Here is a 15,296-nt window from a genome sequence, read left to right as displayed (position 1 = left end):
CGCAGCCGGCTTGTATTTTTTACTAGCAAAGCTGTTGGTCACCCAAGAAGGCTCCGTGTTGGTTCAGCTGAGATGCTTCCACCTGTGTGTGACCGATTGTGACTGCCTGGGGAAGGTGATATGCAAACAGAAGCTGTACCCTCTGGCCCCTTCCCTCCGCCTTTCTTATGAATCGACCATGCAAAACAGGGTGTGTAAGTTACCTGGACATGTACATTCTGGAGATTGGAAGAGCAGCTTGAATAGTGGATCATAATGTGCTACATTTTCCAGTGGTTTCTTGCATGCTTACGAGGTCCTACATATCAATAAGTAGCAAGCAATCTGGCCGCATTGGTAGGGCAGTCATATTTCCCTATGGTGAATACGAGACGCCTGGTAATATTGCTCGAATTCAAGAGAGTTCAATGGCAACCACTCAAAACGATGCAGTAGCCCCCTCTCCATCCAACATACAGTAAAAACTCCAGGGTCCAGAGGGTCTGAGCTGAGAGGGGAGGCGCTCAGGTAGAGGTGCATCGTGACTTCTATTTTGGGGGCCCAATTAGATGTTTTCTGAGATTTGCAGTTTGTAGCAATTGGGATGTTTGACTTTGTCCATTGTGCAGGGACGGGCAGGCTCAAGCCAACTCCAAAGGGCAGGATTGGGGAGGGAATGCCACCTCCACCCTGATTTACCTCAGCAGTCCACCCAGCCTGTCTTGGTTGTGGGGAGGGGGGGAGAGAGGCAGAACCATAAATTATGACACAAAGGGGGGAAGGAGGCTCAGCTCGAAATGTTTGAGAACAGCTCAGGGTGCAGGGAGGGGGGAGAATAAGGAGCAGGTGTGTGAGCAAGGGGGGTATCCCAAGGGCCAGGGATGTGGTAGGTAGAGGCTGTGTGTGGCCAGGAGGAAGCTGGAGACTGTGAACCAGGAAGGCACCCCTCTGTGGTCCCCGTTCCCTGAGGGTTCCACCAGCCATGGCGCTAGGTCCCCACCAATGCCACTCTTACCAGCTGTGTGAGAATGGGGGCCTGAGGCAAACACACGCTCTCTCTGACCGGATGCTCTGCGCAGCAATTTGCCCCCAAGTTATTGCCCCCCGGCTCAGCAGTAATTCCTCCATCCAGGGCTGTCTTGCACCCTGGAGGCTTTTGTATTACTCGTGCCAAGGCTGCCTGGCATCATGGAAGCTACAGAGGTGCGCGGAGGTCTTGGGTCTTCATGCAGTGGCTCCTGCACATGGTGACTGCCCCCAGGATCTTCACAGGTGTTGTGAAGGGAGAAATCCATCCTTACCCTGGGGAGGAAAACGGGAGTAGAGGCTCCCTTCACTCTCATGTCCCTGCATGGGAAAACCCAAGCAAGGGCATGTGACCCACAGTAGCTGAGAAGACGACGTGCTGTGAAAGATGAAACTGCCATCAGGTGGGACGCAAGAAAGCTCAGCAGTGTGTGTGTGTGTGTGTGTGTGTGTGTGTGTGTGTGCACGCAAGAGGGTTCAGTTGTGTGTGTGTGTGCATGTGTGTATGTATGCAAGAGAGCTCAGCTGTGTGTGTGTGTGTGTGTGTGTGTATGTACACATGCATGCACGTGAGTGCTACAGCTGAATATCAGCCTCTCCATCGCAAATGATTTTTTACAACTGTTCCACAAATTCCAATGCTTTGCACTGGGTTCCTGGTACCCTGCATGGGTTAAACACACGTAGGGGTAGCCCCAGAGTACAGTCCCCCGGCATGCCCTCCAGAGTTCACTAGATGTCACTCTTGCTCTGTAGTAAGGCTGCTCCAATGACTCTAGTGGCTAGTAAAAAAAAAAAAAAACGTGTGGGTGTTAAAGGTGCCAGTGTAAATATAGTCTCTGGTCTAGCCCAGCCCATGTGTCTGCTATGGAGAAATTAGTCATCCCATCTCCTTGCAAATCTCTGGGAAAGAGAAAACTCGCTTTAAAAGTTTCCTATTTGGTGGTTTCCTGACTAGATGGCTCTAGGGCCACAGCAGTTTCCTTCTCAAGTCCCACTGGGAACCAAGCATGAGAACAGACTCCCTGATGGGATCTTTCCAAGAGCCCTGTGGTGTCTCGCCTCCCACTGTGCTTCTCCCACCCGACAGGATCACAACCAAACCCACTCATGTGCAAGGGACATGCCTGGGATCTGGCACTTGGCTTGGTATGGAGGTGGTGAGTTTTGTGAGACGAGGCAGAGTTATCTAGAGGGAAACCGGGAATCTGGCAAAATCTTGGATTCTCTTCTGCCTCCCGAGGGATACCAGGAATGTGATTTAGGGGCTGATTTCTAGAGACCCTGGTTACCCACAACTCATATTGCAGTCAGCACAGTTCAGCTGTGTGAACCCCTGCATGCTGTGAAATGAACGCTATGTCACAGCATTAGAGAATGCTTCTAAAGTGCCTTGAGCTCCTTGTATGGAAAAGGGTTAGGAACACAAAGCTGAGTTATCCTCTGATTATTTTTTTTTTTTTTTGATCTCTGAAAAAGATGGAAGGAGGGCTAGGCACATAAATCTTGTTCCTCTGAGTTTGGACCTCTGGAAAACACCAGCAGAGACCTGTGTTCTATTCCTGTCTCTGACACTCCTGCTGTGTAACCTTGGCCAAGCCCCTTAGCCTTTGTCTGCCTCTGTATCCCAGCCATTTATGTGTCTTGTCTAGTTTTCAATAGAAAATAGCTTGGGCAGTCTTCCTATTGGCTCCCATGGAACGAAAGTAAATACATTCCATGGGAGTAAGAGCTTCAGAGCAGGGCCTATTGTGAGTAATTTTACTCTCTCTCTCTGTGTGTGTGTATGTGTGTGTGTGTAATTTTCTGCAGCCGATCAAACTGTACTGATGTGGGACTGTGCTACTGCGGTGCTGTTGCTTCACAAATGTGGTCTAACAGTCTGTCTTGTATCCTGAACTAAATGGGAGAACCTCAATCACAAGGCTTGTTTTAATTATGTCTGTTTCAAACAGCAGACACTCTCTGTAAGAGTGCCTGGCTTCCCCACCACAGTGACATGACGGTGAAAGGGAACATTTGCAAACAATAAATAAACCCTGTTATTATGGGGGTTATTAATGAAAGGCCTGCAAACAAACAAAAAAGAACTTTAAAAGCCCCACCCCAGATCCTTGGGAATGCACTTCCCCCAAAGGAAATGAAGCAGCAATCAGCAAGCATCTTGTGGCTTAGTGGGTCTTTGGGGTTTAGAGGTTTTGTAACGTCTCACATGTCAGCTCAGCCAGACGAGGTTCTGCAGATGGAGAGAACTCTTGATGTGAAATGTGTTCTAACTAGCAGCAGGCTCAAGGAAGAGCCGTGGAGTGGGAATTGATGGGGGGGATTATTGAATGATTTTTTTTCTCCCCCCTCCCGCAGTTCACATAAAGAGCTGTGGAAAATATGATTCAGCACCTGGAGTCTTGGCCGGCAGATGCAGGGAAGATGCTGGGATGCACATCTGGATGTTTGTCTGCTGTTGTTACTGAGAGCCTCTTAGCAAATTCCTCCCTTTAGTATAAAACATTAGATTTAATAATTTTTTAAAATCTTATACATGGCCCCTATGACACCATGGGCACAAATAACTTATTTTGTGTGAGGAATGGTAACTCCTTGAGGCTTCAACAGACATCAAGAGCCCACACAGTAACAGTCATTCCCTTCCCCCAAAGAGTTAGCAGTCCAAATAGAATGAACACATAAAGGGCTGGGGAACAGAAGCAGAAAAAGGCTAAGTGACTTGGCCAAGGCCACAGTGCCAGACAGTGCCAGAGATGGAAATAGAATACAGGTCTCCACTGGTGTTTTTCCAATCCCAAATCAGAGGAACAAGTGAGTGGACACCTGCCAAATATTGAACAAGGAAGAGTTTCTCACCTAAAGAGCTCACAGTCCCAGGACAGGGGTTATGGATATCGTGGACAACTCCCTGATTCACTGTAGGTCACACAGTGGAAGTGGATGATCTTAAGGGAAACTGTAGGGGGCTGCATGGAAGAGGCGAGGGTGGTGGAGCTGACCAATGGGTGGGGCAGAGCCTGATGGAGATGGATGGGCAGGAAGCAACAGGGGCATGTTTCTAACACAGCAAGCTAGCATATATCTGACTTGGAAGGCTCCTGTCTGGCTTCTCTCATCACTCCCCTGGTACAGCTTGTTGGCTTGGGCATCAGTTTTCACCATGGCATCATTGCTAAGTGCTCTTGTCATGGCAGAAACCGAAGCAAAAGAGCAGCAGCTGGGTAGGTAGCAGTGGTCGATGCCTAGGCTTGGCTTTTTAGATGACGTGTTTCTGAGAACTGGCCGGGGGGTGGGACGTGGGGAGGGAGACCAAGACTTAAGTGGGCATTTGCAGCTGGGACCTGGGACCAGGATGTGTCGAAATGGATCAGCTTTTTGAATAGCAAGCGCCACAAGTGATGCATGGGAGTTTGAGCTGGTGCGAAAACCGGACGCCTTCCGGCACGAGTTGTTAATTAAGCAAAAGGAGCAATGCGACGTCATTCCTTTTCACAGCGTAGATGATCAGAGTGCACTGTGTGGCTTCCAATCTAAATCCATCCTGAATCCCTTAGCAGATTGTCCTAAGCTTGTGCACCTGTTCTAATTGGCCTCGTGAAATAATGTAGGTTAATGCGTATGATGAATAGCTTGTGGGAGATTAAAAAAAAAATCCTTTTGCTTGCATCTGGTTTTCCTGTGTTTCTTTCACCTTTTAAAATTCCCCTCAGGGCAACATCATGGCTACATCTAGATTGCATCCCTTTTCCGAAAAAGGGATGCAATCTAGACGTAGCCCATGTGCCCAGTTTAACCTCATTCTGCTGTCTATGTCACTGATGTGTGAGCAGAGTACACGCACGTGTGCATGGCTTTGGACCACAGCACAGTGTCAGTTCCAAGGTGTGACACAAAGGAGACTCCTCCCACTCAATGGCTCAGTGTTTGCTACCCAGTCTCCTGATAAGGAATGATGCTCAGTGTAATTCTTGTGATGGGAACGGAACACGGATGGCTGAGGAAATCTGGCACTCGGATCTTTTGCTTGGGGCTTTACTACACTTAAGAAGCTACAGCTGGGGTAGTGATTCCATGTAGACACGGCTGATGCCAAAGGAAGGGGTTCTCTCATTAGCACAGGTGCTTCACCTCCCCAAGAGGTGACAGCGAGGTCGGCTGAAAAATTCTGCTTCCTAGCGCCATCTACACAGGAACTTAGGTCAGTTTAACTGCACCTCTTGGGGGTGGATTTTTCACCCTTCCATTCCCCCGACTGAACTAGTTAAACCCGTCTGATTTTCTAGTGGAGACCAGATCTTAGTATTTACTGATTTTTCAACTCGACTGTCCAGCCTGCACTATCAGGCTCAAGAGATGCTGCTTTTTACTCAAGTGTAAATCCAGAATAGATTGACTCTGGACATACGCTATGTTAACTTCCAACCAAATGACCTGTATTGAGAAAAGAGCCTCCGTAGTCCAGCATATTCACTACATACCTACGCCTCATTAACTGTGTGTTCTCCTTGCTGTACACTCAGCATCTGATTCTGCCATCCTTGCTCATAGAATCCTAGAACACTAGAACTGGCAGGGACCTTGAGAGGTCATCGAGTCCAGTCCCCTGCCTTCATAGCAGGACCCAGTTCTGTCTAGATCATCCCTGATAGATATTTATCTAAGCTGCTCTTAAATATCTCCAGAGATGGAGATTCCACAACCTCCCTGGGCAATTTATTCCAGTGTTTCACCACCCTGACAGTTATGAAGTTTTTCCTAATGTCCAACCTCAACCTCCCTCGCTACAATTTAAGCCCATTGCTTCTTGTCCTGTTCTCAGAGGCTAAGGAGAACAATTTTTCTCCCTCCATCTAGTGACACCCTTTTAAATACCTGAAAACCTCTATCATGTCCCCTCTCAGTCTTCTCCTTTCCAAACTAAACAAGTCCAATTTTTTCAGTCTTCTTTCATAGGTCATGTTCTCTAGACCTTTCATCATTATTGTTGCTCTTCTCTGGACCTTCTCCAATTTCTCCACATCTTTCATGCTGAGTGGAATTTTAGTCCACATGTGTTACCAGGGCTACTCTTGCACAAGGTACTTTTTATAAGAGTAAGGGGGCAGAATCAAGCCCTGAATGAAGGAGGTATCTTGTAGGCATAATAGTAAATGGTCAGGTTCTGTAGAAATTTGTCTTTGATTTTTTTTATTCAGATTTTGGCAGCTGGAAACTGTTTAGTTTTTTAATTTAAAACAGATTTTAAAAAATTATGCAACACTTTGTTGTTGTTTACGTGTTTTTTGTGAGAATCTGAACACTGTCAGGAAAGAGAGACTCTTTTTTTTAGTGAAAAGGTCTGTTCTGTCAAATAAGCTATTTTCCACGGGAAAAAGAAATGTTTTGGCAGAAAGTTTTTGACCTATTCCAACCCCAGCGCTTCATTGTCAACAGTAAATAGTTGCTCTGAAAGAAAAAGCTCAGTTGAACATTTGGGTTATTAAAGGCGTATTTTCCTGAACATCAAAAGCATAAAGTATAGCATCTGAAAACGGAGAGTGTTCATTATGCTTATCTTAACCATCATAAAGTATCCATGCAGCAGTCTGAATTGTGGGATTGGAAATCTGATTTGAACATATTTTTCATCCCTGAGTAATGTGGTTTGGCGGTGGGTTACTGTGACCTAGGGTAGCTGCTTGGAATTATGTCAACTGATCATATTTGCAAAATGGTGTCAGATATCAAACACCTCCTAGCAACCAGAAGGATCATTTCCAGTGTAAACAAGCTTAGAATTTGTTTAGAAGATTAAAGAGCTGCATCATTGGAAGCATTCATTTCTGGGACACAGAGGTGCTTCCATCTCTTCCACTCCAGTTACTGACCTAGTACAGGTTGAACCTCTCTAGTCTGGCATTCTCTGGTCTGGCAACCTCCGTGGTCCAGCATGATTTTAGTTAGCCGGACCACGGAGAGAGCTAGGAATGCAACCCAGGCGTTTGGAGTCCCACTCTGATGCCTTAACCCCAAGATCATCCTTCCTGCCTCTGACGAGGGAAATCTTTACAAATGATCAACCGAGTGCAGAGAGGGCAAAATGGGAAGCCACCGCAGTGCTGCGTAAGAACAAAGAGCTTATGCATTTCATTCATGCAGATGAATCTCTTGGGTTTGGTTATGATTTCTCAGGATTTGTTTCCATTCACTGTTGCCTTCACATTAGCTCCTTACTGTTACACTGACATATGTCATTTACTCTGGGGTGTCTTCTTTGCCGGTTAATTTTTGTTTTCAGAGTCCTCACTCTTCCTGCACTTCAGGCCTCTCTACCTGTGAGTCCTCACCTTCCCGTCATTTCTTGACGATACCATGGTGAGCAGTCGTGTCAGCTAGTATGTAGCAGCTGTGCCCCTTCAGTGCTGATCTCGTTCCGTGGAGCTAGGCTAATCTAGGCCTATGCGGCACTTGAATGGGAGACCTGCACGAGACACCCAGAATGCTGCAGGAATGGGTGTTGATGATCTCAAAGATTACACTCTTCCTTGTGCTGCTACAGGTGTTGGCTTCTTGTTAAGATGTTACAGTTACACCGAGGCCCTGATCACTTGATGGCATGGGAGTACAGTGGGTAGCACTAGAGCATACATATGTGCTCCTGTCTTGTTGATAGTTAGAAAGTCATTGGTTAAAAAGGCTGAATTAGTCTGTGGGCCTTTAAGACTTCATGGCTCCCCCACTGCCCATGAGATTCCACGATGGGGAGGTCACATTCATTTAAGCAGTGACTAAGCACTCGGTCCCAAGTTAGCAAAGTTTGGAGTAGCCCATCGCATTTCAGTGGGTACCATTGCAGGGAAGGGCCAAGAAATGTCGTCTATGAAATTTTAAAAGCAGTGGAATTCAAGCAAAAAAAGTGAACTGGAAAATAGGAAGGTTGTTTGAGCTAGAGTGGAATAAACATTGGTGATGTCTTAGTAGCCCTGCTGTTAGACTCTCAGTTGGCCGTGCCGAGATTGTGTTGGACAACAAAAGCTAAAATGATGGGAAGGCACCCGGGAGATAATCTTTGCCTGGGTTGTCTGCCAGGGAAGCTGTTCTTTGACTGATGACTGGTAAAGGTTCCTACTATAAGGATATCTGCTGATAAGATTGTGTTTCAGCAAGGCACTTGAGCACTTATCCACCGTCATCCTCATATAATGCACAGTCTGTGGAACTTGTTGCCTTGGGACGTTGTGGAGGCCAAAAGCATAAGTGGGTTCGAAAAAGAGCTGGGTAAATTCATGGTGGCTAGGTCCCTCAATGGCTATTAGCCAAGATAGTCTGCAATGCAACCCCATGCTCTGTGTGCCCCTAAAACGCCAACTGTGAGAACTTTGGATCAGACGAGAGGGGACGGAGCACTCCAAATTGCCCTGCTCTGTTCGTCACCTCTGAATCCTCTGTCAGTGATGGAAGTCTGGGCTAGAAGGGCCATTGGTCTGACCCAGCGTGGCCATTCCTACATTCTTACGAGTATGTCAAAACTGAAAAGTTATTGCTGTTGGGCCACACCATTGTCATTTTCCCCAGACACAGTCCTTGACAATTGTCATTTAGATGAAAGCCTAATTTCTGTCAAAGCCATTTTTTGACATCCCTTTTGATTACACTTGTAGTAGCGCTGTGGGAAGAGGAGTTCACTCTGCCCTTAGGCTCAGGAGACTTCTCCACCAGCAGGCGTGGATGCCATCAGTCCAGGAAAGCCAACTGACGGAGGAGCTGTGAAGGAAGGCAAGGATGAAGGATGAAGTAGCTGGAGGCTGGGAGTTTTGTTAAGACATCCTTGGAGGGAGCGGGAGCCATCTTACCTGACCTTGATGTATTATTTGCTGGCCTTTCCATGTTTATTCTGTTGTGTTCCCTGCCCCTTTACATTTGTTTTCACTCCTGGACACATTGGGTGTGTCTAAACTACATGGCTCCATCGATGGAGCCATGTAGATTGGGCTGATCAGCAAAGGGAAATGAAGCCACCATTTAAATAATCGCGGCTTCATTTAAATTTAAATGGCTGCCGTGCTGAGCCGACAAACAGCTGATCAGCTGTTTGTCGGCTCAGCGTGCTAGTCTGGACGCTCCTGCGCCTACCTGAAAGCCTTTTATGACCTCCCCGTTATGCCTCGTAGGGTGAGGTTTACTGGGGAGGTCGATAAAGGGCTTTCATGTCGGCAGGGGAGCATCCATATTGCCCCGATCTGCCGACAAACAGCTGATCGGCAGAGTGGGGCAGCCATTTAAATTTAAATGAAGCCTCGATTATTTAAATCGCGGCTTCATTTCCCTTTGCTGAACAAACAAATCTACATGGCTCCGTCGACGGAGCCATGTAGTCTAGACGTACCCAGCGTGTGTGCGTGAAGAGGTATTGCTCTCAAGAAGTGGGTGAGTGCACCCTTGGCAGATGCTTGCGTGAGGTTCTGCTCTTTTAGTCCTAGTGCCAGGAGGACTGGCAGTGCAGTGCAACCCCAGCCCAAGGTCTTCTATGTGCGGCGGCCCCTGGCCTGCCTGCCCCAGCCTCTGGACCACAAGGGAACCACAGGCGGAAGGGGGACCGGGTGTGAAGCCCAGGTGGGGACACATGATGCTGTTTCGGAGGGCAGAGTTGCCTATGATAGCCGCTGTCCATGTCACCAAGAGCCCCAAGGAGTATATATAGTTCCCAGGTTTCTGGGTGGGCCTCAAGCAACTGTGATTTATGTTTTCAGAAGGAAGCTCTATAACACTGAACATACACAGCTATGGGTCAGCCTGGAGGAGTGCATGCTGCTTGATGAGACCAGGGCTCAATTGGGCGCTAAGTCCTGGGACTCAAGCACACGCCAGTCTGGCAGGAAACCAGTGGCATTATCCATACTTTGTGCAGTGTATCACGGGGGGGGGGGGGGGGGGGGGAAGGGGAGGAGAGGGGAGTGGGAGACAGCCCTGAGGGTGCGCTTTGTGAGGTACAATGCAATAAAATAGGAACATGACGGAATGCGGGATAAATGTTACAACCTTCTTACGGTGCTAAGAGCTTACAGAAGAAGAAAGGGCAGGCAAGTGGCACTATAGAGAAAGAGTACTCTCTCAGACTACAGGTTAGGCATCTTCATTTTCTTAGGAAAGTCTTGTGGCAAACAAAGGGAAAGGGGTAATTGGCCCAAACCCATGTTCTTTGCACATGTTAAAAGTTGTGGCTTCAACACAGTGGTTTAGTACCGGATTCTCACCAGATGTAAACGAACACAGCAGCTCGGACGTACTCAGTGGAACTTTGGTGGTTTTCACCAGTGGAGGAGCTGGCCCTGAAACTGTCTCCATTCTCATTCGTTTCTGGGTCCTTCTTGCTGGAACTATCATGGGTAGCAATCAGCGTTCCAAGCGTAAATACTCCCTCGAAGTTTTCTGCCTTTGATGTTGGCCTCCGAGGAGATCATAGAATCACAGGAATGGAAAGAACTTCAAGAGACCAAGAAGTCCAGTCCCCTGCACTCAAGGCAGGACCAAGCACCATCTAGATCTAGACCATTCCTGGCAGATATGTGTTGCATGTTCTATACAAGCAGCTTGCGAGTGTTTTATCACCATCTGATTTCTTGCACCTCGGTCACACGACATTATGTTATAAAAATAATGACCTCAACTATGCTCGTGGGGAGGGGAAGATGGATCTAAGAGAAGCGACGAGGAGGTGAGCCAAGCAATGAGCTCATTACGGCAAGACAGGAAATAACTTGGCATGCTTCCCAAGACCATATGCCTGAAACGTAAGGCCAATTAATGACTGAAGGAAGGTCGCGAATCCCCCAGAACCAGCTGCATGTTGTGAGGCTGGTAGACTAGATGTCTGCTCTAGCCAAGACAGCAGGCATCAGCTGAGCACTGACAAATTCATAGCTGGAAGCCAGACCAGCTCACTTGTGTTGTTTAAGACGGGGGTTAGACTTATAAGAATGTTTTTAGTGTTTAAAATGCCTGTAAGTTGTCTATGCATTAATCTCATGCACTGTAATGTTTGTATCCCATGCGGTAAGGTAACATGTATGTTTTGCTTTATAACTGCAAAAATGCCTGCTCTGAACTTGTGAACCCAGGCAGGAAGGGAGATTCGCCCGCCCAGCAAGTAGGATCATATCTCCGTGGGCCAAGAGGCTGACCTGAAATGCATGTCTGAAGGGTGAGAGCTGCGTTTCATGGCCAAGTTAATGCAAAGAGACTCCCTCCACAATAAATGTATCAGAGACATCTCCGAGGGCCCAGCAAAGGAAAGGAAAGATCTACATTTCTCAGAAGCAGAGCCAAGTGGAAATGTTTTTGTGATCTCCAACTCCAGTCAGGACTAGCACCCTGATTTTAATCCAAAACCTCTAAATCAGTTTATAATCATTGTACGGGCAGTCTTAAAAGTTACTGGGACTAAATTAGGCCTGGTGTTACGCCACTGACTCTAGCTGAACTACATCTCGACTGAATTTGCTCCTCTGTTTGCAAGTGATACTTTCTACAAGGAATAGATTTGACAGTAATTCCCTCTGTATCCTCCTACATCCATGTTGCATGTTCTACTCCAGATCAACCTCTCCCCAAACTGCCCCAGATGTCCAAAATGATCTGGACAAACTGGAGAAATGGAGGATGAAATTCAACAAGAACAAATGCAAAGTGCTCCACTTAGGAAGGAACAATCCATGTCACACATACAGAATGGGAAGTGATGGTCTAGGAAGGAGAATTGCAGAAAGAAATCTAGGGGTCATAGTGGACCACAAGCTAAATATGAATCAAGAGTGTGACACTGTTGCAAAAAAGCCAACATGATTCTGGGATGTATTAGCAAGAGTGTTGTAAGCAAAACGCAAGAAGTGGTCTTTCTGCTCTGCTCTGTGATTATTAGGCCTTAACCGAAATATTGTGTCCAGTTTTGGGTGCCACATTTCAGGAAAGATGCAGGCAAATCGGAGAAAGTCCAGAGAAGAGTGACAAAAATGATTAAATGTCTAGAAAACATGACCTATGAGGGAAGACTGAAAGAATTGAGCTTGTTTAGTCTGGAAAAGAAAAAAAAGGGACATGATATCAGCTTTCAAGTACTTAAAAGGTTGTTACAAAAAGGAGGGTGAAAAATTGTTCTCCTTAATTTGGGATGATAGGACAAGAAGCAATAGGTGTAAATTGAACGGGAGGTTCAAGGGAGGTTTAGGTTGAACATTAGGGGAAACAGGGTGGTTAAGCACTGGAATAAATTGCCTAGAGAGCTTGTGCAATCTCCATCGCTGGGGATTTTTAAGAGCAGGTGAGACAGATACCTAGACAGTGCTTGGTCCTGCCGTGAGGTCACAGGGCTGGGGCAGTTGTCCTACACGGGCAGCCAAAGATACCTTCAGTGTAGCTTTTAGTTACCGGTCAGTGTTTCACTCTCTGACCAGCTCTAGAAAGAAGGTAGAACCCAAATGAAACACTACTGAATCCTGACCGGTTATGGCTACATGCAACCTGACAGCTGCGAGCCTCAGGTACTAAACTGCTGCTTCCCATAGACGAAAAACAATGTGGCTTTATTTCCCAGTTGATAAAAACAGGTTGCCCTTGATTGAGGAAAGCACTTGAGCCTGTGCTTCAAGTATCGTACAAGTCAATGAAATTTAAGTATGTGTTGAAGCCTTTTGCTGCGCAAGGATAGCTTGTTGAACTGGGGACTTGATTTGAAGGCAATAAAAGCAGATTATGTTTTCCCATCTGTTTTGATGCTCAAACACATCTGCACAGCGGTGTGGGCCTGCTGGTCTTTCATCCGTCCACACAGGCACACACACGGCGCCTTCTTCCTTTTCTAGGCAATGGTAAGTTTTAAATCTTCTTTCCTTCTTTAGAGTGGACTCAAAGCTTATTTTGCTCTTAAAAGGCTTGTGCGTCTGTAATTTAAACATCCCCCTTCATAGGAGTGACATTTTATCTACATATCGATCATAATATTTAAAGCAGAAGAGCATGTTCTCCTTGTTTGTGTATAAGCCATGGTTATGTTTCTATTGAACTATGTGGAGTGTGTATATTATAGATATAATTGTTAACCCTGTTGGTACCAGTAAGGGCTCAATTGTCTGATGCATCTGAACTTCACTTGCACTGTGTGGAGGGGTACTGATCTTGTGCTGTCCAGATCTTGGTGGTAGTTAAAGCAGCTTAGTGGTTACTCGAATTTACACCCTGAAGGAACCTACTCCTAATACAGGATTATTATATATGGGGATATACCTATCTCATAGAACTGAGACCTTGAGAGGTCATCGAGTCCAGACCCCTGCCCTCATAGCAAGACTAAGTACCATCCCTGACAGATTTGCCCCAGATCCCTAAATGCACCCCCAAGGATTGAGCTCAGTTTAGCAGATCCTGGGTTTAGCAGACCAATGCTCAAACCACTGAGCTATCCCAGCTCCTCCTGAGTGGATGGAGCCGATGGAGGTTTGATGGTTGAGCACTGGAATAACTTGCCTAGGGAGGTTGTGGACTCTCCATCACTGGAGATACTGAAGAGCAGGTTGGAGCGACATCTGTCAGGGATGATCTAGACGGTGCTTGGTCCTGCCATGAGGGCAGGGGACTCGATTCAATGACCTCTTGAGGTTCCTTCCAGTTCTACGGTTCTAGGTTTCTATGATTATTTGTATAACGGTAGTACCAAGCAGAGCTGGTCCTCCCTATCCTTTCCCCACTGTGATCCCTTTGGCCGGATTCGGGGGAGCTGGCTTTACACTAGCAAAGACTTGCTCTCTGCAGGGGGAATTCTTCACTGGCAAAGGACAGTGTTGGCATAAAGTGCCTCGGGCAGGCCAGAGATTCCACCCCTAAAAGTTTATGGTTTTAGTACTTCCTATGGCCTATGGTGCGGAGTCACTAACGGGGGATGGGCAGACCTGTTTAGGAGAGGTTCTGAGGATCCGATTTAGGCCATGAAATTTGACCCTGCATACTTGGTGATTTTTAAAGGGCTACATATTGACGAAAAACGGGTCTCCAAAAAGCCTGTTCTTAAAATGAAAACGGATCTGTTTCTCTAGCACTACTAGAAGACTTACCAGGCTTGCCCGGGTCCTTTAGGGCAGGGGGCTGGCGGGGTGGGAGGTGCAGGTGCCAGGATGGGGACTGAGGAGGGGATCAGGGCAGGAAGTGGAGAGGAGTGGGAGTCAGGGTGGGGGATTCAAAGAAGGGGAGCTCAGAGAAGGGGGAGGGAGGCTCAGGGCTGGGGGTTTGGATTCCTGCTGGCTTCTCCCCACAGCTTGTCCCCAGGGCAGGGAGGCCTCATGCACCCCACCCTCTGGCTTCTCTGGGGGCCAGCTCAGGTTGTGGGGGGCAGCATGCTCCTCACCCACTGGCTTGTCCCTAGAGCGGGGGTCAGGGGTGTGCACCCTGCCCACCAACATGTCTCCAGGGGCTGGGCCAGGCAGGGAGGGAGGCCTGGGGTGGGAGAGGGCCGGTGGGGCTTTCCCCCTTCTGGGGTGGGAGGGCTGGCAGGGCTTTCCCTCTCCTGGGGCAGGGGGGACAGCCAGGCTTTCCCCCCTCCCCCCTCCCAGGGTAGGGGCTGCCAGTGCCCCTCTCTCCTTTCAGTTCAATAGGGCTCCCCCCCCCCCATTCTGGTGTTGCAGCCAAGGAGGAGGAAGGGGTTTGGAGCGGGGGGCACCACTTACCCAGTCCAGTGGTCGGCAACATGGTAAGCCCCACGCCCAGCTGGCTAGTCTCTTGGTGGTGCGGCTGCCCCCAGTGGCCACTCTCCATATTGTTCTTCCTTCGATCAGCCCCCGCCCTTTCCATCTTAGGGAAAACAATCCCATTCCAGGCCTTTCCTGTTTTCCTGGCACCGCCACACCCTGAGCTTGCTTTAAATTAGGAGAAGAGGAAGCTGCCCATCACATTTAGTGGCCCTAGCTCTTACCGTTTCGGAGTTCTTGACTATACTGACTCACAGACAGACAGAGAGATGCATGTTTCTCAATTATACAGATAGATCTATGTTTACAATCCGTGTTCACAATCACCAGAAAAACCATGACGCCTCGAAAGGCGCTATGTTGGAAAGTTGGCTGCTGAAAGCTCAAGGCAAATGAAGCAGGTAATGCACGTTCAAAATTCATTGATCTCGCTCTCTTAAAAGGATCCGTGGAGTTCTACGACTGAATCCTGTGGAGGGAGATGAAAGACCGTGTAAGCTAGAATCCAAGATTTCTTTCTTTTTTTCTTCACCGTACAGTCTTGGAAAAGGCCTCCTCTTCTGCCCATCCCAG

At 47.7% G+C, this 15,296-nt stretch overlaps 1 long non-coding RNA gene across 3 annotated transcripts in view; it reads left to right on the top strand.

Moving 5' to 3' along the window:
• The window catches only part of LOC112546473 (uncharacterized), a 60,597-nt gene that overhangs the window by 12,683 nt on the left and 32,618 nt on the right, over nt 1-15,296 (top strand). Inside the window, exon 1 of one of the 3 annotated variants that reach the window (XR_012905325.1) lies at nt 14,496-15,216. The exons of the other annotated variants lie outside the window; for them this stretch is intronic. This is a non-coding gene — a long non-coding RNA (uncharacterized LOC112546473). Of the gene's footprint in view, nt 1-14,495; nt 15,217-15,296 lie in introns of those variants that run through there. 3 annotated transcript variants of the gene reach the window in all.

Source organism: Pelodiscus sinensis, chromosome 7, assembly GCF_049634645.1.
Source record: "Pelodiscus sinensis isolate JC-2024 chromosome 7, ASM4963464v1, whole genome shotgun sequence".
Taxonomy (NCBI): Eukaryota; Metazoa; Chordata; order Testudines; family Trionychidae; genus Pelodiscus; species Pelodiscus sinensis.
This window is presented reverse-complemented; position numbering and strand designations above follow the sequence as displayed.